This window comes from Trachymyrmex cornetzi, unplaced genomic scaffold (genome assembly GCF_001594075.2).
Source record: "Trachymyrmex cornetzi isolate Tcor2-1 unplaced genomic scaffold, Tcor1.1 scaffold83, whole genome shotgun sequence".
Classification (NCBI taxonomy): domain Eukaryota; kingdom Metazoa; phylum Arthropoda; class Insecta; order Hymenoptera; family Formicidae; genus Trachymyrmex; species Trachymyrmex cornetzi.
In genome coordinates this window covers 3338688-3364819 of record NW_017300169.1, presented here as the reverse complement: position 1 = coordinate 3364819, position 26132 = coordinate 3338688, and the positions used below count along the sequence as shown (strand labels likewise).

At 37.5% G+C, this 26132-nt stretch overlaps 1 protein-coding gene across 4 annotated transcripts in view; it reads left to right on the top strand.

Annotated features, from left to right (window-relative positions):
• Window positions 1-26132, top strand: part of LOC108768788 (inactive dipeptidyl peptidase 10) — an 80807-nt gene that overhangs the window by 18398 nt on the left and 36277 nt on the right. The window contains exon 1 of one of the 4 annotated variants that reach the window (XM_018519356.1): window positions 11313-11329. The exons of the other annotated variants lie outside the window; for them this stretch is intronic. The gene's annotated coding sequence lies outside the window, so the exon portion shown is untranslated. Of the gene's footprint in view, window positions 1-11312; window positions 11330-26132 lie in introns of those variants that run through there. 4 annotated transcript variants of the gene reach the window in all.

The window sequence follows — 26132 nt, the reverse complement described above, 5'->3', positions numbered from 1 at the left end:
GAGCGCGGCCGCGCATATTTCTGCCTCTTGCGCACCTAATCGGACTACTCAGTGTTCAGTTAAAATAGAGCAACAGTATGAAGCTAAGTCTATCAAGGAGCTACTTAAAGCCCAGCTGAGTAACCATGCAGTTCCTGATAAAGCGAATTTTGATTAATTTCAATAAGTTGGCCATGGCTAAGAGAACCGCTGCGGCAATCCAGAATCGTATTTCTACACTGAAGACGTACTGGAACAGCTGCCAGGCACTCCATGCGAAGCTTTGCGCGCTGACGGATGCTGACGTCCGCAAACAGAACATTTCACAAAGGATGTATTTTTGTCTATTAGCGACTCCTAAGAGGAGATTATGGATTTTCTGTCAGATTGCCTTGTGCGCTCGTAACTTGATAGTGTAAGTCAAATTTAATTCTTGTGCTGTGTTCATGAGGCGAAGATTAACTCAATGCAGTTACCGTATATAAACATTCCTAAATTCCTAAATTCTAGGAAGAGCTCAAAATGGCTTAGCTTTCGAGACATTTTCGAATCCTTACATATGAGTTGGAATGATTTATCAGGAGTACAGAAATTACATTATCTCAAGTCAAATCTGACAAACACGAAGCTAGTACTGCGTTAGCAAACGAACAAGTTACAAAGATTAACTATATATCCGCTTGGGAATTATTGAAAAAGCATTATAATATGTAATGCTCGTGCCTATTGTCAATGTTCAATACAAGCTTTTATCGATACTCCAAATGCGAAATCTCATTCCACTCAAAAATTAAAGGCTGTTTGCGATAAAATTTGTGAAACGCGCTTTGTCTTATTAAATCTAAACAGACTCGATAAAAATAGGAGAATTTGATAATCTTTATTACTTATCTAAATTCGATAAGAAAATTAAATTGAAACAGAAGCTCTCATTTGGAGATAATTCTAAATTTCCGCCTTTTCATAATTTGGATGAGTTTCTTTCAACTTTTGAAAAAAATTATACACACACATTGTTTATACAGGAAAAAATATATAACTTAAATTTTATCAAACACAAAAAAGCGCATAATTATAAGAGAGATTTAATACGAATGAGCAAATTAGCGATCAATAAAACAACATTAAATAAAGAGTATATATAAATAGAATTCCATCCTGAAACCTGACGAATTATAGACCGTCTAAAGTGTGTTAAAATTCAATTTTATCTAATGAAAATTCTTTAAAATAAAGGCTCAACTCCACTTTAGGCAATCTATAATTCGTGTTCAATTCCGGGATGAAATTCTATTTATAACTTTATATATACCATTTTGACGTACGCATGAATTTTACACATATAAGTGTATTCCGATTCTTTTCACACACACACTCACACACACACAAATGTTTTCACAGTAAACAATTTCCACATAAAACAATAGACCGTCTAAAGTCTAAAATAATGTTTCCCTGCTCAGATAAATAACGGTCTAAAATATATAAAGATATTTTTTTGAACAATAACATATTTAATGCGCCGTTACTTTTGTCTGAGATATTCTCGGAAGATTCATGGTTCGTCTCTTCATCTGTCACGAGAGGATTCACACATATTCACGTTGTCCACATTCTCTCTGTAGGGCTGCGGCGAAAATCGCATGTTGTCCCGAATGATAACCGCGCGTTTGCGCAACGTAAACGAGGTACAAGCGGTACCGTGTGAGCGATGGCAAATCGTTGGAGAGTGAGTGCAGCATCCAGTATTACATCGCATATTTAGAGAGAGGCGGATGCGGCCGCCTCTGCATGGGCTTCCGCGCGCAAGCTTTCGGCAAACAAACCTCGATCGATCCTTTCGTAGTTCCCGTCTCCGATTCGCGTTAACTCGCGACAAATTGAAACCTGCGGCACATGAAAAGGATGTCCGATGTACAATACGGGCGTACGAGAGAGCGTGTCGGGGTACATTCGTAGAGAGAGAGAGAGAGAGAGAGAGAGAGAGAGAGAGAGAGAGAAAGAGGGGGAGAAAGAGCCAATTGCAGCGTTAGTCGATAATGCCGAAAGCTACTCGGGCGTCCATTAATACGGGGATTCATTAATCTCTCGCTTGAAGCTAGCCGTTTTTAGCACGGCTCTTGTAGTCGGGTCGAGAATTTTTTTTCGCTCATGCTGCCCAACAAGTATCGTTGATTTAAACAAAAACGGATAAAAAATACGGACACGTACATTCCAAATTGGACGGGGATAGATTTAAACACTATTTTCGTTGTCGAGATTTTCGCGCTCTGGAGATATGCCCAGGGACAAAATTATAATCCACAGAGACGTACACCGCGACGGAATACAGCACTCGTACTTATGAATAGTCAAACAGGGTTAGCACACGATCAGTCTTTCGCTTCTAGGAGAGATCCGGCGTGTCCAGCTTACGTCAGAGACGCGAATACCCATTATTCGGTTACTTACGCTCGCATTCGCGAGTGGTACGTGATTTGTGCGCTATTTCATACCTATGTATTATGAAATGCAGAAAGTTTACCACGTTTTCCAACGACAACCCACCTCCATCCTGTTACTAATGAGCGGCGACGTGTGCATGGCGCGAGGCCAAAACAGGCCTCGTCAACCGAATTCGAGAAATTTCCTTTACTCGAATCCGTACTCTCCGATTCGATTAATCACGTTCCCCGTGAGCGAATTTCGAGTAAATCCGAGGTGGAGGAGACCGAAGAGAGTGGACAACCTGCAGTCAGCAATACTGCGTGGGACCCGAAGTAAGAAGAGACTCCTCCGTAAAGCGGATTATCCGCTTCGTGAGACGCGGTGCGAATCTTAAGTAATTCATTATGGCGGGTGTGTGCTTTTTCCACTTCGATAGAAATAAAACGTCGCCGCGGCGCGCACGTGTCGCCGCTGGCCATGGAAATCAATGTCTGGAAGTGCGCCACAAATAAAATTCAGCGTTCGTTACGCTGACCTTTCTGCGTTTCTCCCCTCTCTCTCTCTCTTTCTCTCTTTCTTTCTGTGCCTTCGACCTTTGGAGATTGAACTTTGACTAGCCATAGCTTTCATCTGGAAACCGAAGTGTTCTACAAAATGACAATACGCTTGGCGAAAGTTATTGAGAATCGTGAGATATAAATAAAACGATAATGCGCGTTACGTGTTCGCTTAAAAAAAAAAGAAAACTTTTTATTAAGAATAAAAAATACGTACGGAGACAGATTTAAAAAATCCGTCCGAATAAAAAATCCTTTTGGATTTAAATCACTAGTCAAGGCTGCTTGTTTGGTACACACGACAAAAATTACATCTAGGATGTATCTATTTTCCATTTTCCGCTAGGCGGAAGTTACTGATGATCGCTCGATAGCGACGGGCGTGATGATGAGTGGAGGTGAATATACGGAAAAGCCAGTTGTCGAGGAGAAAACCGTTAGTAATTAACAAGGATGATTAAAAAGGACGGATAGCCGGGCCAATTTCAGGTTCGATCGGGTCACTCGCTCCGCGTGTTTTTTTTTCCTTCTTCGTTCGCAGCATGTGCAATTCCCAATTTATGAGAAATCTACGAATGTCCCGTGCTAATTTTTAGCACAGTTTTTTTGTGAATTCTTTATTGATTGTGCGAAAATAAATTTTACTATTTTAAAAAATTATAAAATTTTTTTTACATTTCTATCGCTGTATCTCGAATTAACTTTTATTCCTCTTCTCGTAGGGTCACTCGTGCCGAGTAAAATTTCGCACGTTGCGTACGCCGATAAAGTACATGCCAAAATTACATAATTTCGCCAAGTGTTATTGCTATTTTGCTTTTTAATCGTATACTAGAAGATTGAAACTAAATAAAATTACGGTTGAAAACCATTTCATTACGGTGTAACTCTTTAATAGAAACGTAAAATGGGAATGATCTCACGATGGCGAGGAACAAAAATGATAAAGGGAAGTAAGGATTAATAAATGAGTTTACACATAAAAGAGAAAATATGTTAATTTTGGCTGTTTCCTGTTAAATTTTATGTTTTTTTAAATAATAATTTTAATGGAAAAAAACATAACGTGCGATGACAATTTAAGTATACAAAAATTAGAAGTATGCGAAACAAGTAGGTATAAGATACGAATAGAACGAGCTATAAATAACAATGAGCACATTCTGAAACTTTTTTCACCCTTCGAAATATTCATAATGATAACTAACGAGGTCGAGGACGATAACCTTCATCGGTGATTTTGATGAGATGCGAACGCGCCATGTAAGAAGAGATGCATGGGGACGCCAACGTAGAAACGCTGAAGGAATGCAAATAAAGAGAAACCGTTAAAGAAAGGCGAGAAGCCTGGCACGGAAATAGCATTCCATTACTCTACCCCGAGTATAATATTATATTTCTACGTGAAAACAGTAGCGTCGACGATAACAATTTCGCACGCTCTGCTTTCTTCATCACCCGTCATGCATTCTTATCATAGGAGAAGAAATATTCGTACACTTGCAAGAAATGTGTATACACGAAATTGCAATAAAAAAGATAAAGTTATGTTAGAAAATTATACATCGTGTTCCATCACGGTGTTATATCGGGAGATATGCAAACTTGATTTTTCTCGATAAAAAAACTTTCACTTCTGCATTAAAAGGATGTTTTTACCAAAATGTCTAAAAATTTAGCTAAATCCAGACCTAAATATAATTTTGTCGGACCATCAAAATAATTATGTAGAATGCTCAAACTGGAGTTGCTAAAATGTCAAGACTTTTTGCAGCATTGATCATCATGCTTGAGAGATTCCTACAAATTATTTTATAGTTCAATAAAATTACGTGTAAATTTGTATTTAGCTAAATTTTTAGATACTTCAGAAGAATCCTTCTTTCCATGTATTCGTCCTTGTAGCTTTATTTATCCATCCGTTCATCTTCGAGGGCTTTTCTCCAATTTTCAAAATATCGATCTGAAAGACAGATAAGGTGAAACACGGTCGTTGATCTTATGGATATAATTGCTATTGATCTTCGGAGACAGTTTCAGAGTGCAATCCACTTAACATTGCTAATACTTCGCTAAACAAATTAGAAGAAAGAATTTTACAAATTAACCAATCAAAGAATGCTTCAAAGCATTTAAAATGGATTGCAATTATCTCAATTAAACAGACTCTGCTTTCGATTCGAAATACAATTCGTCAGGAAAGAGCGTGACTGGCATACTTTTTATGTAAATTTCATTAGCAAAGTAATTCCATATGCATTAGACAGAAAAAGTTTCAATCTTCGATGTGTTATATAGAGGAAATAAAAATTCTCAGAATAAGAACTGTACCCTATTTCCTTCCGTTTAAATTTTTCTATCGTTGCGAAGGAGAGACTGGCACTGAAGAATCGTCGCTTTTGTGTGTTGTGAACCGATAATAAATCTCGTTCGGCCAAGAGTTCTCCTTTGGAGCGGTCCCTTTTCATCGCACCCTAGGATTTTGGTGGTACGGCTTAGTGAAAAGTAGTTGCGCGTTTATAAAACGGATCGTATCATATAATCCGAGCTCGTCGATTAAAGCGAGTATAATATCATCGATAGCGTGGTCAGCACAGAATATTTACCCTAGCGAGAATATCAGAAAGTAACTGAACGTACTTTTGTACTACGAGTACTCGTAATACCGGTTTTATTAGCACGTATTTTCTTGTCTTCTTGTCTCTCTTTCTCCTTCTCTCTCTCTCTCTCTCTCTCTATTTATCTACCTATATCTTTTGTACCTATCCAGCCGATCGCGCTGAATTCGCTTTTTCATTAAGCTGCGAAAATTCGCATTTGCTGGCAGAAAAGCACGCTAACAAACCTGGTTGTACAGGAAGCTGATTGCGTAACCCTATTCCAGGAGGTTCGTTTAAACGTCCTTCAAAGCAGATTCGACATGACTTGCAGAAATGACGCGACAGATAGAAAAGTAGAAAGAAAAAGAAATCAAAATTATTTAATTTGCACGAATTATGTAAATTTAGGGTGCATGTCTGGTACAAAAATGAAACGAGATAGATAAAGAATAAATGTGCTCTTCATTAGCATTTATATGGGCGGATGAATTATACACAATGAATAAAATGCGCGCGCGCACAGACGCTACGGATAATTAACGCGATGAGAGAAAATTTCTCCGCGACAGCAAAAAAAATTTAATTTGTAGTCGAGGACCAAAAAAAAAAGTCCATGGGTTAAATCGCACGGCGAAACCCGCGGTTCGCCAAACAAGGTGTTAATACGACGTTGAATTAACTACGCTCGATGTGCCCAAAGCAGTTATGTAATTAGCATTTTCTACATAACGACGAAGCCGACGGTCGAGCGTTGTCACGTGTAAGCATAGTTTTTCGAAATACCGTTTGCCTGAATATTACAATGTAATTAGTGTGCGGCGGCGTGTTCTGTGCGGTCAAGCGCGTAATCAGAGAGCGGTTATGTCCAAGCCCCCCCTCATGCTGCGCTATAATTGTTTTACATCGGTCGGTTGCCGGACTGCCGAATAATCACAAATGCAAAATTCGCCGTGAAATTCGACGATGCAATAATTAATTTAACTGGAACCTTAAATTGAAAAAAAAAAAGTTTCTTTATCATTGAAGATTATGAATATTGTATAGTTCAAAAAGGGCTTTATTAATAAAAAAAAAAATGTGACCAATGCATTTTTTTTCGTCAAATACAAGATTTATGAAGAAATTTCGGCTGATTTAATAATAAACGCAAAAATACTCGTTTCAATTACGATCTTCAGTTTTTATGTGCTACGCGTTTATTTATTATTCACCGGCTTATAACGTTTTCATTATAAGATAAATTTGCATATCAGGTTGTCAAGTCCGAGTGGAGTCGTTAACGACCTGAACGAGGATTGGGAAAAATGCAGCTAGTTTGAAAAATCGTGGCAAAGTAGAGAACGGGAGATATTCGACATTTGAAACTAAGGGAGAAAGGGATGGCTTTTGGTTCAGCTAAAAGGGTGAAACTTCGTGAAGGAGCTCGCTTGAATTTCGTACTCACACTTGGCTGACGAAACGGAGAGGATGAGCGATTGAATATTCTACAGTGGATGGATGAAGAAGATGAGAAATTCACCCCTGGAGGGTGAATAGGAGAGAGAAAGAGAAAAGAGAGTCGGACCTCCGTCACGATTGGCCCAGGTTCTCGCTCTCAACCTTCATCTGCATATCGAGATTTCCGTTTTGATATCACCGTCACCCTTCTGAAGCCGTCACGTTGCGTATATATAGTCTTCTATAGATGTACGTAATGTAATACAGTAAAACGTAGATGATCAGTTACTGAGGAATGGGTTAAACGACGATCTATTTCACATTCAGCGATCTACCGTGAGTTATTTGTTTAACAGAATCACGTCGGTAGACCGTGAGAAACAAATCCTTCGCGATACTGATAATAAAGTTACGAAGAAAATAGTTTATAATTTAAAACATACACGCGGTTAAAAAAATATGGTCTCTTTTATAAAGAAGAAAATTCGCGGAAAAATATGTGGGAAAACTTTACAGCAAGAATATATTCCTCGTCGAAGAATTATTTTTTCGCTGGAAAAGACACTAGTGTGCATTATAGAGTTGAAAGTGGGTACATGTAAAAGATTGTTATCCGTTAAATGTGTAAACGGAGCTGCAGGAAACTGTGGAATTGATTCACTGCAAGGAACGTCGTTTCAAAATATCTTTCTCATAGATTCTAGTTCCTGTGACGAGAGTGTAACCATACGTATTATGGGACTACTTGTTCGGAATGTCTGACAAGTTGTCGACATTTCCACGATATCTGTGGTACGGGATATCGTGAGAGAAAGAGATTAATCTCGCTTTTCACAATAGTTCAGTTAGCTAATTCCATAGATAATATATTTTCGGGATCCGTCAAACGAGTAAATTGCCTGAAAGAGCGATATTGATCCATTAATGGAAATGGAATACACGTATAAAGCACAGCACATTTTATTAACGTTGCAATTTTGCAAATTGCTTATATCATGGAAATAAAAATTTCAGTATACATAACGGAAAAAGCATATTAAAAATAAAATAATAAAATATCAAAGCATTAAAAAATAAATAATAATTTATTCATTTCAATAATGACACGTTACATTCATATTTTAGTGATTTAAGATCTTCAGAGTTTCCAAATATAATATTTCGGAAATATATAAAAACGATAATTTTGATCAACAAATTTAAATCATTTAAATACACATGCAAAAAAATATTTTGCTGATCCAGCTAGAATTATAGCTGTTTTTTGTGTCTGATAGAAATTTATGTATCGTACGCATAGAATTTATAACACAAATCTAAATTCTATGCCTGTCATGTACATGATTAGATGCAATACTTATCCAATATCGCAGTATTTGCTAGAAATTTATCTATTTTAGCTATTTTTTATTCTTAGATAATTTTCGCTGTAACTGCAAGATCACTTTTTTGAGTGCAGAAAATAATGCATAATTTAATAAAAAAAATACACATATTTAATTTTTTAAATTAGTAAGAGAGCATGAGCTAATGAATCGAAAGTTTTCTATAATATACGGACAATTTTCCGTTATTCATTAGTTAATCTTTTATTACATCAATAAATTTCACAAATTGCTGAAACTTTCAAATCTTAGATTGGAAGGGATCAATGTAGGTGCGATTGAATAAGCAAGAGATTAATAGATTATTCGTTCGAAGAATTTTCAGATTATATATAGCAGAGAGTAGATTGACAATCAGAAAAAAAATGCTATTCCCTTTGGGATAACTTCGAAATTGAAAGAAGATAAATTGTAAGAAATTAAATATATTGTAAGGAAGGGAGAAAAAATAGGGGGAAAGAAAGATCCTTGAAGAAATTTTCTTTTCTCTTTCCAAGGGGTAAGATAATGCGTGGTCGTTCCTGTATCAATCTTCCAAGAGACGAGCACGCATACTGCCGACTGGAGGGTAGATCCTCCCTGGAATTCAGGCAGAATAAATCCGACTTCGAAACGACACTTCTCGAAGGCGAGGATTAGAGCTGACGTCATGTTGGCAAGGACGAATCCGATCCCGAGACGTCTCGAATTATCTCAGGAGTACATTTCGTCGGTCGGCACTTGGTCTCCCGTTGGCGTCGCGGCGGAGGGACGCTGCATATTGGGAGACGTCGCGACTTTTCATATATCAATACATGCCGCGTGTGTGCCCGCGCGATACGGAGCGCGTTTTGGCAGTTTGGTATGACTTTTTGAAGGTTCTCTGCGATCGGTTGCGTCACGGAATACTTCACGAAAAGACGGTGCACTAAAAATTGAACGATTATATTACTTTTTATATTACTTCCGACATTATTATATACTTTTGGCGAAATAGTTAATCGTTCGATGTAAAAACGTATTAATGGTGAATACCGGAATATCGTGTTGTTTGAAATATTACCATGGTATGCTGTGAGAGACTGGGTGCAGCTCTCTATATTATAGCGGTTCCATTAATTCCGACGAATAATTAATGTCGATCGGAACGTATATAGTGTCGGGTAATTCTTGGCGAGTTGTAGCTGTTTCGATTTTTAATCAACAGCCAAGGCGATTAACAGTGAGGACGTGAAGCGATTGTTGTTTTACGCGGATAAAATTTCGCGTTACATCATGTTAAGCAGAGAGTGAATTTCCGATGGGGGAGCATTAATATGCAAATTATTATCTCATTAAGAGCGCACGCGCTTCCTGCAATCGTATCTCCGTATCGAATTAGCTAATTAGCCACGCTAGTTGGAATGAAAAGTTAACGGTCGTTGTCCAACGAGCGATTGGTTAATTTGGTTTACGCCAACTGGGCACTCGAGTGATCAGTGCCATCATTACTCGTTAGCATTATTACCTGGACGCATACAAATAATCGTAACGATTTACGTGGGATTATCGTGGGCGGTAACAATCGGTGGTCGGCTAAAACGGGTAGTCAAAGCTCGCTATCTGTTCATGTATGTACTTCAAGTCTAACGAACGTGTAAAGTTCGTCTATTCTACAATTGCGTAAGCGTTGTTATAAATGGGTAACTATCCCTATTAATGTATTTTTAAACCGACTTGTTCATTACTGAATTAATTACTATATGTTGCAGCTTTAATTTTGTTTGCTTGAAATCACAATATCTTCAACTATTTCTTTTTCTTAGAATATTTTTTTCATTTAAGAGATGCTAATGTTTTATAATGTTTTTGATAAAAATAAAGAAAATGTTTTTGTTTCTATTAGTGCCTTTCCAAAAGATGATGGTTCTGTTAATTTGCCGTTAATTTGTGTGTCTTTCCACATAACACATTTTAACAGATGACTCAAATACATAATAGAAGTAAGCTAATTATTTAAGTTAATATTGTATAAATCATTATTTTAACTATAGTTACTTATAATTTCAATGTACTCTCATAACACAACGCTCTCAGCTCCAATATAGGACATACTATTAGTATTAGCTGAGAGCATTGTGTTATGAGTGTACATTGAAATTATAAGTAACTATAGTTAAAAAAGTAATTATAGTAAAAAAAAGGGACAACTTAAAATCTTGCGGTATTATTAGACTTACACAAATTTTTCTAAATTGTGATATGTATCTTTCGAAAAATGTTTACTAAACTTTAAAAAATAGAATCTTTATCTTTGATATCGTATACATTAATAACACAGGCCCACAAAAAAAAGTACCCTGTGCTGGGGTGGAGACCCAGCTATTTTTATATATTTTGAGTCGCTGAATACAAATCTGACATAAAAATAGAACCATCCAGGGCAAGTTTTTAATCTAGAACGAAAAAATGGGTCAAAAATGAGAAAAATGGGTCATTTTTTCAGTCTAGATTGAAAATTTGCCCTGGATGGTTCTATTTTGATATCAGATTCGTATTCAGCGACTCAAAATACATAAGAATCGCTTGGGTCTCTACCCCAGCACAGGGTACTTTTTTTGTGGGCCTGTGTAATTTAGCATAATAAAAAATACTCTTTCTTATTTATTTGTGTTTGTTTTCTTTATAGTTTAATTAAAGGCATAGTAATAAGGATAGTTACCCCAGTTATAAGAATTGATAACCAATCACAGTTAAATATGAAGAGAATATTCGACTATGATTGATCAATTTTTATAATTAATTGCTTGCGCCATTATAAATCAGGCTTAAGAGTTACGGCAATAAATACGCATCTCGTTTCGAGAGGACGTTTTCCCAGCGGTGGTGAGCAAATGGGAGAGAACGTAAATCGGTCCTGACCTAGGAGAGAAAGGGAGCTGGGGCTAACTTGGTTTCCATGGGAACGACAAGCCTCACCTGGAAGGTAATTTCGCGGTGTATCGCGTCGGAGAACCGAGACATCGACCTTTAACCTTACCCCGATCTCCAAGACACAGGCATGGACCACGCCATCCATATATAAATAGTATATCTAATGGTCAACAAAAATGAGAGGGAAGGATCGTGAAGATAGCCAATCTTTCCTCTTTTTGTAACACAATACTGTTGAATAGAAAAAGACAGAGACTAGCCGTCTTTGCACCCTATCTTTCTTTTTTTATTTTTGTCAACCAAATGTACACACGGATTGTGTAATCCATGTTCTATGTCTTTGGCTGATCTCACCACCCGCGTCGGCCTGCCTGTCTGCATTTAAATGATACGGCGGCGGCGCGCAGGTCTACCGAGTAATCCCGCACTTGGGAACATGCGTCCTCTTCCGAGAAACCATCCCTTTCGCGCGCAAATGCCATTTGGAGATCCAAATTATCCAAGTTTGATCCTGAGTGCGAGAGCTCTCAGCAAGTAACAGCGATAAACGTCCAGTTATTCCTGACCACTGAATATTGCGTCCAATCTTTCGTCGATTAACCGCGCGCTTTCTGCCCGCGGGAATCCGATTTCATGTGTCATTTCGGGCGTGATACTGGCGTGTGGTTGCGTCAAAAGATCGATGTCGCTGTCAATTTCGAGAATGAAATAACGCCTGGCAACTGCTAGTGCAGCGTGCGCGTCTATTTTCAAAGAGTTTCCCGTCATGTTAACCGAAACGAGTTCGTTTTGCAACCAGATTTGATCTAAAATAATTTCGATTTTATTAAACAGTATTATTCCGAAAATGGGATTTAGGGCGGAATTCATAATCCATTCTTATTTTAAGACCGTCTCAAGTAATATTTTAAATGCTACAGTCCTTCTAGTTTATAACATTTTAAAGCTGTATTTAAGACAGTCTCAAATATAAGAATTAATGAATATCAGCCTCAGTTTGATAAAAAAAAAAGTATATGAATGGCTGTCATTTTATTTCATACAAAGATTTTTCGCGATAAATTATTCTAATTTTATTCGTTCAAAAAAAATAATATTGAGAGAGACAAATATTATATATGTACACAAGGTGAGAGATAACAGATTCCCAGATCGATTTAATTACGCAACTTGCGGAAGAGAGTAACGTCTCAACATTTACTGCTGTTTAATCAAAAAATATTATTTATGATTCTTCATTTTCTCCTCTTCTATCCAATTAAACGTCAGCCCGCGAAAACTAACTTAAGTAAGTTATATTACTTCCATCATGACCCGATCCGCAAAGTTTCCTTTGGTTTCTCCTTTGTTTTCATTGTTCTGAAATTTCGAGAGGCGATTGTTCGTAAGCGTAACCAGAGGACTGGTCGATCCATCGAGAAAAGCTGAATTAAAGATGCAACAATCTCGAGCAAAGTAATTAAAAATATTGATAAGATTGTTATTGATTCCTTCGCCGTGAGAGATAATCGCGAGGCCTATCAATTTCAAAATTGTTATTAACCTTTGAACCGATATGAGATTACACACGCGTAGTCATTACAATTTACGAGATGTGTCAAAATGATTATATAGACTTTTATAAAATTACTAAGTTATAATTAAACTAAGTTATAATTAAACCTTTGGCTCTCGGATTCTATAAATTAAGTTAATCATAGTGTGAGATAAGGGCAATTGAGAACAACCGCAGTTAATATATATTAGCGTATATACATATTCACATACAATGATGATATATAAGTAATTTTTACATCATTCTTGGTTATCAATATGTACATATATATACGTTAATGTTAACTGCGATTGCTCTCAATTGCCCTTATCTCGCACTATAATTAAATTAATATAAAAGTATATAGACTTTTATTTGAATAAATAAAGGATCAGTATTGAATTACTCGTCTCCTCTTAGTCTTTGAAGTCTTTTTCCTTTATTTTGGACAGGGATGAGAAACACGTATATGTATATATATTATATAACATGAACATCAAAGAAAACGAGAACAGCATTGAACGAAAGAAAACAATGAGATTATTATGATGTATGATATTTCATCCAATATCATTTTGCGTATGAGCCTCATTATTCGCGAAATGACATTTGCAAATGCCGAAGGAAAACCGTTTGTGTGCTTTTGAATTTCGCACTTTAAAATATACAGTGATTATATACATAGAACCGTAATTATGATTCTACACGCCGGAAAAGCACATCACTTTCAGTTACTTTTCCATCAATTGTGTCTTCTAGAACATCCTTTACCTCGATGCTCTCTCTATTTCTTTCTTTTTCTCTCTTCTCCAATTTCCCTCCCCACGTTCTCCTTTGTTCTGTTTCAGTTATCAAAACTGACGAACGCCGAGATATCATCAAGTGAAGATGGAACAAAAGCCACGAAGGATGGGTTTGAATTTTCGACCAGTAGATTCTAGATCAATTGAAAATATAGAGCCAGACTGCTTCCAGCCATTTGGCATTCGAGTACTCTTTTAAAAGTAAATTTGGCTCTTTTGTCTTTTCTCTCTCGTTTTTTTATTTGTTTACCAAGGTCTCGTTTTTCTGTGTTTCCGAAACAAGAGTATAAGAAAAAAGATGGAAAAAGAGGTGTAGAAAGAAAGAGAGAGAGAGAGAGAGAGAGGGGGGGGGGAAATAGATGTAAAAAACGAGACAACCAAAATTGCAACAGAGCGACGAACGTGAAGACAGAGAAAAGAAAATTAGACAGACGACAAGTGTTTACTCAGTCGCAAGCTCGAAACCGCTAGAACTCCGTTCTAAAAACGTAAAGAAAGAAAAAAGAAGAACGAACGAATGCTACGAACGCTCTTCTATTTACGTCGCGAAATTTGTGTGACGTCCGAACATAAGCTTCACTTCCGGGAGTGCTGAAAAAATGATTCGATACGTAATGCGACGCTGCACGTTGCAATTTTTCAGCTAAATTTTTAAGACTTATTTTAACGAACGCTGTTTGTCATCGTTGACATAATCTGATATTACTATTTTTCCTGGTGAATTTTGCAGAAAAATATGAAACAAATTTTTGTTTCAAATGGCACTGATAAGGGTGGCTAATGGTGATATATCACTGATATATGACAGTGATAAGTGCGAATGGAAGTGCTAATAAAAATTAACATACAAATTGAAGCGTATTGTTTTAAATAGTGAACCACAGTTATATACGCTGCATATAAATGCAGCAATTTCATAAATATTAAAAATTAATGTACAACAGTTATAACTAAGGAAACATTTAAACCATTGTGTCGGTTACCACAAATTTAGTTCATTAGAGAATGTGTTAAAACTTTATATAGAATTTTATAAAAAAAAAACTTCCCGTAGATTCATAAAACAGAATTCGTTAAAAATGTTCCAATATAATATTCTTCACTGCTGCTTCCGGGAAGACATTAAGCCGTTAAAAATGGTGATACGAGTGGAAAAGTAACAACAATGAATTCATTGGAACTACGAGTTTTTACATTTAGTCAAGTTCCGCAAAAACCAGGACGACGCTACTCGGGTCAATTCGAATGCACTTAACCGTAAAGAATTTCAATGCAGTTGCAACAACCGGTCAATGCTTCAGCGAGCTGCGCGCTATGGCTGACTTATAGCGATCGTTTCTACTGCATCGCTCGCTGAAATATCTTTACTCGACGGATACGTTTCAGCCGGATACGAATACTCAGAATGCTCAAGTTACACTGATAGTTGAGTTAATCCCCGCTCTGTTCGTCGTTGCAACTTTGTAGACCAAACTTGAATACGATGAGGATAGTCCGTAAAGTAAGATGCATCTAAACATGGGTGCTTAGACGCGATTCTCATGCGAACGACCAAATGCATTTAGAGATTCACAGATCCATGAAATCTGCCGGCTGACAATCTCTGATACGCCCCATAATATGTTGCATGTCATTCTGAAAAGAGAATACTCTGAATCGCTTTAAGAGCTCCTTCAGTCGCAATATTTCTAAATGCCACCGCGCCGTTACAATGATACTAAAATGTAACCAGTAATTTCTTCACGCCTTTATATACGCGATTCGGTATGATCTTACAATCAATCTATCAGTCTCTTATCGATCAAACCCTTTGTTTAATCCTAATCGGTATTTGCGGGTTATATGAACATTTCTTCAACTATGTTGTGAAAAATTGTTTATAACAAACATTTTTCACAACCTTACATAATTTTAAATTATATAATCTTACTCTTTGAATTTTTACCTTTAAAATAAAAAATCGTTTAATTACGTTAACTTTAAATAAAGACACATTAATTTAAAGTACCCTGAACTCGCAAATACCAATTAAGAAAATTTCGAAATGAAAATACCGGTTAATATTAATAAAGGATAAGAGACAATTTTAGATATGTTTGTTTATATGATAACTTCTGATTGCGAAATGGCAGAATTTTGCCCGTCGCGGTACGACGTCTTAAATATCGCGAGAAACTTTCGGCGCACGCACAGAAGAGAGGTTCTCTTAAAATTTTCGTTGTCGCACAGTTCTCATGCTATTCTGATCCATCTAAGTGGGCCACGCGAATCGCCACGGCCATAGTTAGCCCGCCTGTGGCTGCTTTGGTACCTCGTTGTTTTCAATTAGCGTGCTTAAGGCTCTTCAACACAAAGTCACTTAAAGTTTAAATAGCATCTGAGAGCAGCCATACGGTACAGTGGAAGTATGTAAACGAGTCCGTCGCACTGCAAGAAACTTGGAACGTTTCGATAGTTATCTAACACGTGTGGAATTAAATTACTTCATATCAATTTATTATTTCGATCTAAATATAATATCTGAGACGACATTTTAAAAAACGCCTTATTCAGTCAAGACAATTCTTCGTGATTAATAATATTTCTTATTGTGAATTCATACGATTTTCAAGCTAACTGTATGCCGATTATTTGTCGATCTTGAAACACAGTCTTAAACCGAAGCTAAAGTAGCAATATCACAAATTAAATTGTCAAGCAAAATCTAATATTATTGCTATAAATAAACATCTTAGGAAGATATTAATGATAAAATATTACAATATTACATTATGTACGTGCGCATATGAAGGTATGCGTGTTATCTCCACGTTATCAAGAGGCTCTCTCTCCAACTTCAATCTCCAATCCCACTGAGATGTGCACTAAGATAAGAACTTCGAAAGTTTTATAATGCAAGCCGCAGCAAGGTACATACATCCAATCTAATTTTTTTTAAGTATCGCATTGACTTGAAACCACAAAGGAATTTTGCAAGTGAACATACACGTTTATCACTCCAGTGACCTAAACGTACACATCGTTACTCTTATAGATAGCAAAATACTTTGCAATTAGTTTGACAGTTTGACAAAGTACACATTTTGTGTCGCGGGAACTCGTAAACCTGCTGCAATACATTGTGGTAAGAATAGATGAGTATTATTAGAGAAACCCAAGCACGTGACGACGAATGTGATCTGAGTTATTAATATCCCAGCTGCCAGATCCGCTTAATCGCTACTCGTGAAGATAAACACTGTTCGGAGCCACGTTTTAATGAATAATAAATACATATCGATCGGTGTCGACAGATTTAACTGTGAATCGTTGCAGTAAACTTGCGATACTTTTATACTAGTCCTCGACACGCCGTTCAATTATCTTTCAACTTCTTCCTGAGCGTTTCGAGTGGACATCTTAGAAGGTTAAGTGCGACTTAATCTCTGCCTCACTCTGTCTCAGATAACAATTTCTCATTCGATGTTGTTCTTAGTCTTCTCTTTCAACAACGATTTTGTATTTTACGTTCATATTTCCAGAACGAGTTCGTCGCAAAATTCGTCGTGGACTGCACATTCTTCACAATCAAATCGTCCATCTTTCGACAGAAGGAATACAGATTGTACCCGCGCGAGCTATCGAAAATAATCCTTCGGGGAATCTCAGTTCTGTTTAAAAGAGTAAATAGTAGTCACCCAGGAAAATGCGGGAATTCGCGGGTTTAGTTCCATTTCTGTACACGTCCGATGTTTTAAGATTCTATGTAAAATATCTACCGGTTTCAGAGACTGTAATTCTCCGTATAACATGAATAATCTATATCAAGAACTCGATAAATTCTAAATATTTCAATATCTAGAATCCTAGAAACACTGCGTTCTAACTAGCTGGTTGTGTGTCACCCGTGAAATGATTATAATGAAAAAAGAAAAAAAAAAAAAGAATCGTTTCGCGCTCGGGTTCTCTCGTCGCGGGAAACAAGGCGTCAGATTATGACTCCCCACAGAAATCGCTGACATGTATGACGTGTGGGAGGTGTCTTCAGGGGATCGGAGCTGCATGACGGGATTGAACGACAGTTACCGGGGCGTGCCGACGAGAAATCTCTTAAGCCTACCTTTCATCCAACGCTGCTAGTTATTAATTTTGCAAGCCGGTCGACGTGCCAGTCCTGCGGATACGGAACATCGGGCCTTTAGTCAGCGTTTCGAGAGACTCGGGCAATTAATCACGCGTCTGACCGCACTCAAACTCTCGGCCGCAGATATTATCCTTCGATCGCCTCGTTCCTGCAGCCATACGATGTCTTCCGTCGCAGATATGGCACTTCATTACGCCATGTGACGTATCCAATCGGTCCTACCAATCACGGGGGAATATCCGGGCAAATTTCACAAACTCGATGGTTAAAGTCGCACGCAATACCAATGTCGTAAATCCCTCAATCGGACTGATTCAGAAACGTCCTCTGATCTGTAGATTTATAGACTAATTTAGAGCGCATTCTCCGTACAAGGATATCTATCTTCCTCGTCTCCTGGCTCACGCGACAATTCATGAAGTTAATATCGTTACGGTCAGCATTGAGAATAAAAATCGAGCGCGCTGGTGAAAGAAATAAGAAAAAATACGTCGGAGTATTCTCAAGTCACCGGCGTGTAGGAAGCCTTATTTACGCGCAAGTTTCACCGCGGAGTTGCGTAAATTTTCACGGCGTGACGTAAATGGAGAATGACGGCGGCGAGATAAATTTCTCGTAATTGCATCGAATAACTTGAGGTAACGCCGAGCGTGTTGCGATAATCAATCTCGACATCAGAGTCTGTCCCGCACGATAATGGTGTGGCGATGAGGATTCTTAACTTCGACGGTAATTCGTTAATCGTCACTTCCTCGCGTTGAATGCTGTCGATTATATCCATGGTGGTTCAAGATGGTTTTCTAACGATATACGCGGTGTTTCGTCCAATACTTCAACATCCAACACTTCAGCCGATCGCGATTACAACGTATATACAAGAAATTTGAAACGTTTTCCCGCTATACAAAGGAAACGATCTAGGGATATAAAAATGTGGAGTTTTGCAAAATATCTAATCTTTCAAAGCAACACATTGAACAGTTTTTACAATAATTTCTCTATAGTTTTTTTTTTATATATACTTCTTTTTATCTGTTCATTATATGCGGTAAAGAAAAAATTTCTTGACATTTCATGTAATCATAGTAAATTTTTATGAATAATAACAAGATTAAAAAATGCTATTATTTGCTCAAAATAGTTTTACTAACTAAATTTACAAATTATTCTATTATAGAGTTAGCACATTTTTCTATCAATAAAATTGATTTCGTTATAACAATAAAATATAATTGCAGAGAATAGATTTCCAGCAGTGAATTCTTATTACTGAGACAAATGTTTCCAAATTTATTCGGCAATATATTTTTATTTTGAATTAAAAGTTATACCGTAGCATCGAATAACTACTATAACGAATTTCCATTGAATATACAAAAGCAACAGTTTTGATGTGATAACAAAACTCCTATTTTTTTTATTAATATTTTTTGTAAAAATACGGGACTGTCGAATTAAATAAAATCTTATCATTTTCTTTATCCTCTATATTCGTTTGTATATTCGTTTCAAGAGTTACAATTTTTACGACAATAGACTATTATTTATATATTCCAGTATAAGTTACAATGTAAATAAGACAACAGCAAAAGATAAAAGAAAAAACTTAAATGTCTGCGGTTGGCGTTGGATTGATGGTGCTCCCGATTGCACATTTCCGGCTTTTAAATTACGTTACTCCAACTCCCGCACACTGCCTAATCCAGAAGAGTATCAGCACCCGGATAAGAAAGAACGATCTGTCTATCGGCAGCGAGTACCTATACCGACATCGAAAGAACTGATGGACTAATGGGCATGAAGGTGCGACGAGGAAGCTGACAATAGCAAAGAAACGAGAGAGAAAAGTTTCTCGAAAATCTCCATTATCACGCGCACAGTGAGCTGCGAGAGAAAGAAATTAATCACTACCGAATGTCGGCCTCGTTTTGATGCGAAAAATATTTACGAAATGCTTTATGAAAAATTTTCCTGTCCAAACTCTCCTACAGAAACTCAATTCACGTCTTTGGGAAAAATACTCTTATCTAAACTAAATGTTGCGACGAAAATCGAGCGATCAACAAAAGGCCCACTATCATATATGGATATGATATAGATAGACCGAGCATACGGCGCGTGACACATATGACAAAGGCTCCCTCACTTTTTCTGTCAGAGAAAAAACGAAAAATTTAATTGTGTTCGCTCCTTCACGCGTCGGATGGCAAAATCCTTTGTCAGAATATGTCGGTATATACTCTATCTACATCTATCTATATATATAGTTATAGAGTTTTACAATCAGCTCAGTGTTGGGCTATTACTGGTAGCCACAGTTCAGATACTGGCGCGGTACTGGCGAACTATTGGCCCAGTACTGGATAAGTACTGGTTGATAGAACCTTGGCCATCAGTTGACAGTCGTTGGCTAAGCGTTGGTACGCCCACTACGATATTTTGTCGAGCGATAATCGTATATGGCGTTTGATCTATCAGCGACTCGTGACCGAAAATGACGATTCTATGATTGAAACTCAAAGCTGATTGGTTTTATTGAGCTTCGTAACCAATTGTAATATGTTCTGTAATCGCAGCAGACGTGATGTACGGGTTTCTTTCATCATACATTTGGCGTTTTCAATATTTAAACGGCTCATTATTCGGAGGGACGACGCATCGTCCTCCTTGTACGACAACCCAGTCGTATGTAGAGCATTCCGTTTTTTATTATATACGGAAAAAACGTCAAAATTCTCTATGATAAAAATTTCATACATTCGAATGTTCGGCCTCTCACTAGCGTGTGATTGCCGGTAAACGCGCTTACGCATATTAAGTTTGCCAAGGAAGTCTTCGGATTGACTATAATTAATTTGGCAAGTTTTGTCCGTCTTAATTGTTCCTTTTATACAACATCGTTAAATGGATTGTTTATGACATTCTTGTTTGAGGTACAAGAGGGAGACTTTGTCACAATTTTGATAATACCGACCGGCAACGGTAGTTATGTCAATCGTATTTTGAGACAGCAGATGTAGGGTGTGTGAGTATACGCGTACGTGACTTACATTGTGATTATATATTTTACGACCTGTTGTTGGATGGCTTTTCTGTCTTCGTAATCGAGTACGTCAGGTAGACTGTCCCGCGCCTCCCATAAAAGAACACATGATCGACAAATATTTAGACGAGATATTCGACGTGTACATGAAATATATTAAAGTATCTGTCGATATTCCAGAGGACGTAGCTTCATCATTCTACGATCATTGGATGCCAGTTCCATGCCATTTATTAATCCTTTTAGACCCAGCGTACTTTGTAACGTACATCAAATTTGAAGACATTATCCGCCGAATTATTTAATTTTGTCGATCTCATCTAAGATCTGATGTACATAATAATATATATGTTCGAAAAATAGTTATTAGGTGTACAACTTTGCTTCCGCCGTTTTCCTATAGATTTAGCGGTGAGTGGTGGTCGAAATAAATAGATCATAGACGTCATACAATAAACTTGGGCATCTATCAACATAATCCCATAGAAACATTAGTCGATTTGTGTCTGCATCATAAAGTTATTCTCGATTGAAAATGTCAGTTTACGAACGAAATTCTCGTCATTTGCGGGAGGTTTTAATTTTCTGCCTCAATATGAAGAAATCTGCGGCTGAGGCTCATCGAATGCTCTCAAATACTTATGGTGAGGCCGCTATTAGTGAAAGCACGTGTCGTGAGTGGTTTCAACGCTTCAAGAACGGTGATCTTGACGTCGAAGACCGGCATAGCGGTGGAAGAGAGAAGGTTTTCGAAGATGCAGAATTGGAGGCATTACTTGATCAAGACTCGTGTCAAAATCAAGAAGAATTGGCACGATCATTGGGAGTGACTCAACAAGCCATTTCAAAACGCCTCAAAGTCATGGCAATGATTCAGAAACAAGGAAATTGGGTGCCGTACGAGTTGAAGCCGAGAGATGTTAAACGGCGTTTGTTTGCTTGTGAACAGCTGCTTGAAAGGCAAAGATGGAAGGGATTTCTGCATCGTATTGTGACTGGGGACGAAAAATGGGTCCATTACGATAACCCCAAGCGCAGAAAATTATGGAGAGTTTCCGGCCATGCTTCCACGTCGACGGCCAAACCGAATATTCACGACTTCAAGGTCATGCTCTGTATTTGGTGGGACCAGCTCGGCGTAGTGTATTATGAGCTGTTAAAACCGACTGAAACAATCACAGGCGATCGGTATCGAACGCAATTGATGCGTTTGAGCCGAGCATTGAAAGACAAACGGCCGCAATACAACGAGAGACACGATAAAGTGATTTTGTAGCATGACAATGCTCGACCCCATGTTGCGAAAGTGATCAAGACATACTTGGAAACGTTGAAATGGGAAGTCCTACCCCACCCGTCGTATTCTCCAGATGTTGCTCCTTCTGACTATCACTTGTTTCGATGGCACACGGCCTGGCTGACCAGTACTTCTGGTCTTATGAAGAAGTAAAAAATTGGATCGATTCGTGGATCGCCTCAAAAGATGACCAGTTTTTTCGACGCGGGATTCGTACGCTGCCCGAAAGATGGGAGAAAGTAGTGGTCGATATGTCAATATGGACAATACTTTGAATCATAAATGTATAATCAGTTTTTTACAATAACGCCTCGAATTTCGGGAAAAAAACGACGGAAGCGAAGTTGTACACCTAATAGAATTTTGAAAAAATCAATTTTTTAGTACGAATTATTTATTTAAATACGCATAAACTAAATTAAAAAAATTTTTTTAGTATAGTTCCAATAAATCCAAGAATAAATGTGATCAGCTAATGCGAGCCAATATACAGGTTAGAATATAAGCCAGAATATAAATTTATGTGTGTAAATTCATATATTTAAATTTTGAAAAGGATTACAGACGTTTCAAACCCTTCGATTGGATCTGTTCAGTATATTGATGACAAAATCCGTTCGTATAATTAAATATGAGAGACAGAATACAATAAAATTGGAGTATCGTTAACATACATTCATAATATGATTTCAATGTTATCTGTCGTATCTAACGGAATACTCAAATCATACATTTCAAATTATGTAATAATGTTAACAATGATCTGTTAAATAAGACGTGTTAGCACCAAGAGTACCTATATGTGATTCTTTTCAAGATTTAAATGGGTGCGCCAAAACGACAATCGCTCACTAAGCGCTCAGTGAGCGGTTGTCGTTCTGAATGCACCCATAATATGAATTTACACACATCTAACCTGTGTTGGCTCGCATTGGCAGATTTCATATTTATCCTTAGATTTATTCGTTGGAGCCTGGATCAAGATTGAGAATTGTTAGTTCCAATAAAATCTAAAAGGGTTAACATGTATGTCGCGATTTTATGATAATAAATGTAGCTGTAACTGTAGATAAATAACAGGCAGAAGTCATCAAATACAGAAAAAAATTTTTAATAAAATATTAAATAAGTAAAAAAATAAACTACATTTTGGATCAAATAGACCCTAAATGAATTAGGTTATTGAATAAGGTTAATTTACATTTTCAAGATATGTTTTGAATTGCAATCTTCCAGATTGCATCATCTTATTAATCATGTCTTTTATCTTTTACCACCACGAGTTACTATCAATTAGTGTTTCTCATGAAATTAACGTGGAGTAGAAACAGACCGGAGAAATTAGCGTGGAAGCGGTTGAAGCTTTATCTTTTTGCGACAACGATGCATTGTTCTCGAAGATTTGAACGACAAAATCTGTCGGTGCTCTCACGATTGTAGCAGCAAATTAATTCCAGACACGAAGATTACGAGTACTCAAGTACGACGCGTGTACGCGAGCTCAGAGAATTCCGCACGAGCGGTAAGCTTCGCGCATCGCATTCCACGGAAATCTGAGAATCCGCAGCATCACCGGTACTGTATCGCGGGTCCTTTTTTCTCTACATCGTAGTCTCTCTCTTTTTCTCTTCCTTTGATTCGTGATCGTCTCTTTACTTTCAAGCAGCACGATGAGAAAAGATAAAATGCATGGCGACAAGAGCGAAAGAATGAGATTTTGCAAGAGAACACAGTGCATTCCATCTCTCTGAAGCTGTTTTAGCGCTTCCACTACTTCTTTTTTCCTCTTACCTCAAATTTGACTGGCGGGATTACGTAATTAATTTAAGAATATTTAATTACACAATCTCTTCCGTCAAGATAAAATGAAACTGGAAAATTAATTCCGGAATATGCGAATAAATGCTTAATGAGGTTAATTCTAAAATAATGACCTTCCATGTCAGTGTGAATTTAATTTGCATTTTCAAGTTATATATTAAAAAAAAATAGAATAAAGATTTATGGTAAGATAAAATGCTTCTCGCAAACCTGTGTACTCGATCCACATAATCGTTATTTATTATGAGAAGGAATATCCGTCATGTCGATCCGAGCGCGTCTCGCTCATATTCGTCTGCGATTAATTAATGCGCTGCCACAGATTGGCAGCACCGCCAGCTTACAAACTCTTTCTGATTGAAACACGCCGGAAACTTCCAGGACGCTACGTCAATGCAGCACCTTGCAACATTTATTTCATGGCATGATAAGCCACCAGTAACGTTGCACCACAATAAACTGCGAATTTCATCGCGAAAAGTAGGACAATTAGGAAGTAACTTTAGTAATCTCGACGTAGCAGTTCGACATGTGCAGGATGTTGCACCTGCTCTTCGCGCGAGAAATGCATAGCGAGAAATGCTTTTCGACGGAATAAGAGGAGAATGTAAAGGAAACATGATAAAAGAAATAAAAGATACCTTTCTTCGAAAGCTTCTAAGATCCGTGAGATTCAGGTTTCTAGATGTGCTATATGTATAGAATTCAAGACATATGAGGAGGAGTCTAAGTAGAAAGACCAAACGTCATTTTCTTTCGTTCACAATTTTTCTGCCAATCCACCATTTCACCCCAATCTACGTATCTATGTGAAATTTTTAGGTTCGTTGCGATCGATTTTAGACGAGATAGAGAAAACTGCAAAACAGAAGAAAGGCAGGGGGAAAAGAATCTTCAGGAAACACACGGTTCCTAGTCTGTCTTGGCGGAAAGCCATGCTCGGAATCGAAAGGAATTTCAGCAATCGTACTCATTGCCCTGTCGAGTGCCAGCAAAAGCCAAACATCGTGTGTGTGTGTGTGTGTGTGTGTGTGTGTGTGTGTGTGTGTGTGTGTGTGTGTGTGTGTGTGTGTGTGTGTGTGTGTACATATATATATTGTACATACAGGGCGGGTCACAGTGGAGTCGGTCTCACAAACGAGTCGGCACAAACGAAAAAGGCCGTCATCGTAAAACGCAAACGCTATAAACATCGTATTACATCATATGCTTTAGGCTACGTCGAAACATCCACGTCCGCTTTCTTAGGGCGAATGAAATATATTTTGTTATATAAACTTTTTCGGTAATTTGAAGGAAAGTAAAAAAAAGGAATTAAGATAAAATTCACGAAAGGGGCGCTTTTAATGGGCGTATACATCGCTGTTGTTTGACGTCCAGAAAACGGAACCGATTGTATCCGTTATGTTGAAAACGTAATAACCGGTTTTAATTGCCGCATGGCCGAACGCAGGATATTTATTGTTACAATCTGCCGCTCTTACGGTAGTAGCGCGCGCAACAAAAAAAAAATAGTAAAAAAAGAGACCGGAGTCAAACCGAGTGGCAGTCATGAATACTTTATGGCATATTCCGCTCTGCGATGTAAAATATTTGTTTGCTCCGCGTGTAGAAATTACGTGAATGAATTATCAACGACTGCTAATGTGTTAAAATGTATTCAACAATATTCAACTTATTTCAACACTTCGGAGAGCGTGGTTCTTTCATAATAATTTTATCTGATAAAAATTCTTCTGTTTTTATGGAATAATTAGTTCCCAATAGTTCGTAAAATAAACTTTTGTGTTTTACGTTTTGCGGCATAAAGAAACTTCATCGCAAATTTATTGCGAATATGAGATATCTAGAGGGTTGTTTTAAACAGAGTACAAAAGTTACGTAACAGCCGTTAGCTGTTAAAAAAAAACGAAGTAAAAGCTTGTGTTCAATTTTGCATGTATTCCGACATCCTAATAATATTTATAAATTTAAATGTGCTGTGACACAAGTACAAGTTAATTAACTCTTTTCTACTAGATAATTCAAAAAACACGAACGTGATAACGTCGAAGAAAAAGAAAAAAATCCTTCATGCATTGGCAGACAGGCGCTCACCGCGCATTATTGTTTCCGCGGAGAATGTTACCGAGACAATCGAAATTTATTGCAATTAATCACCACTGTTGCTAGGACGGTAATTAATTGATATCTCGTGAGAGCCGCCGATGCGGGCGTGGTGAAAACTTTTTTTT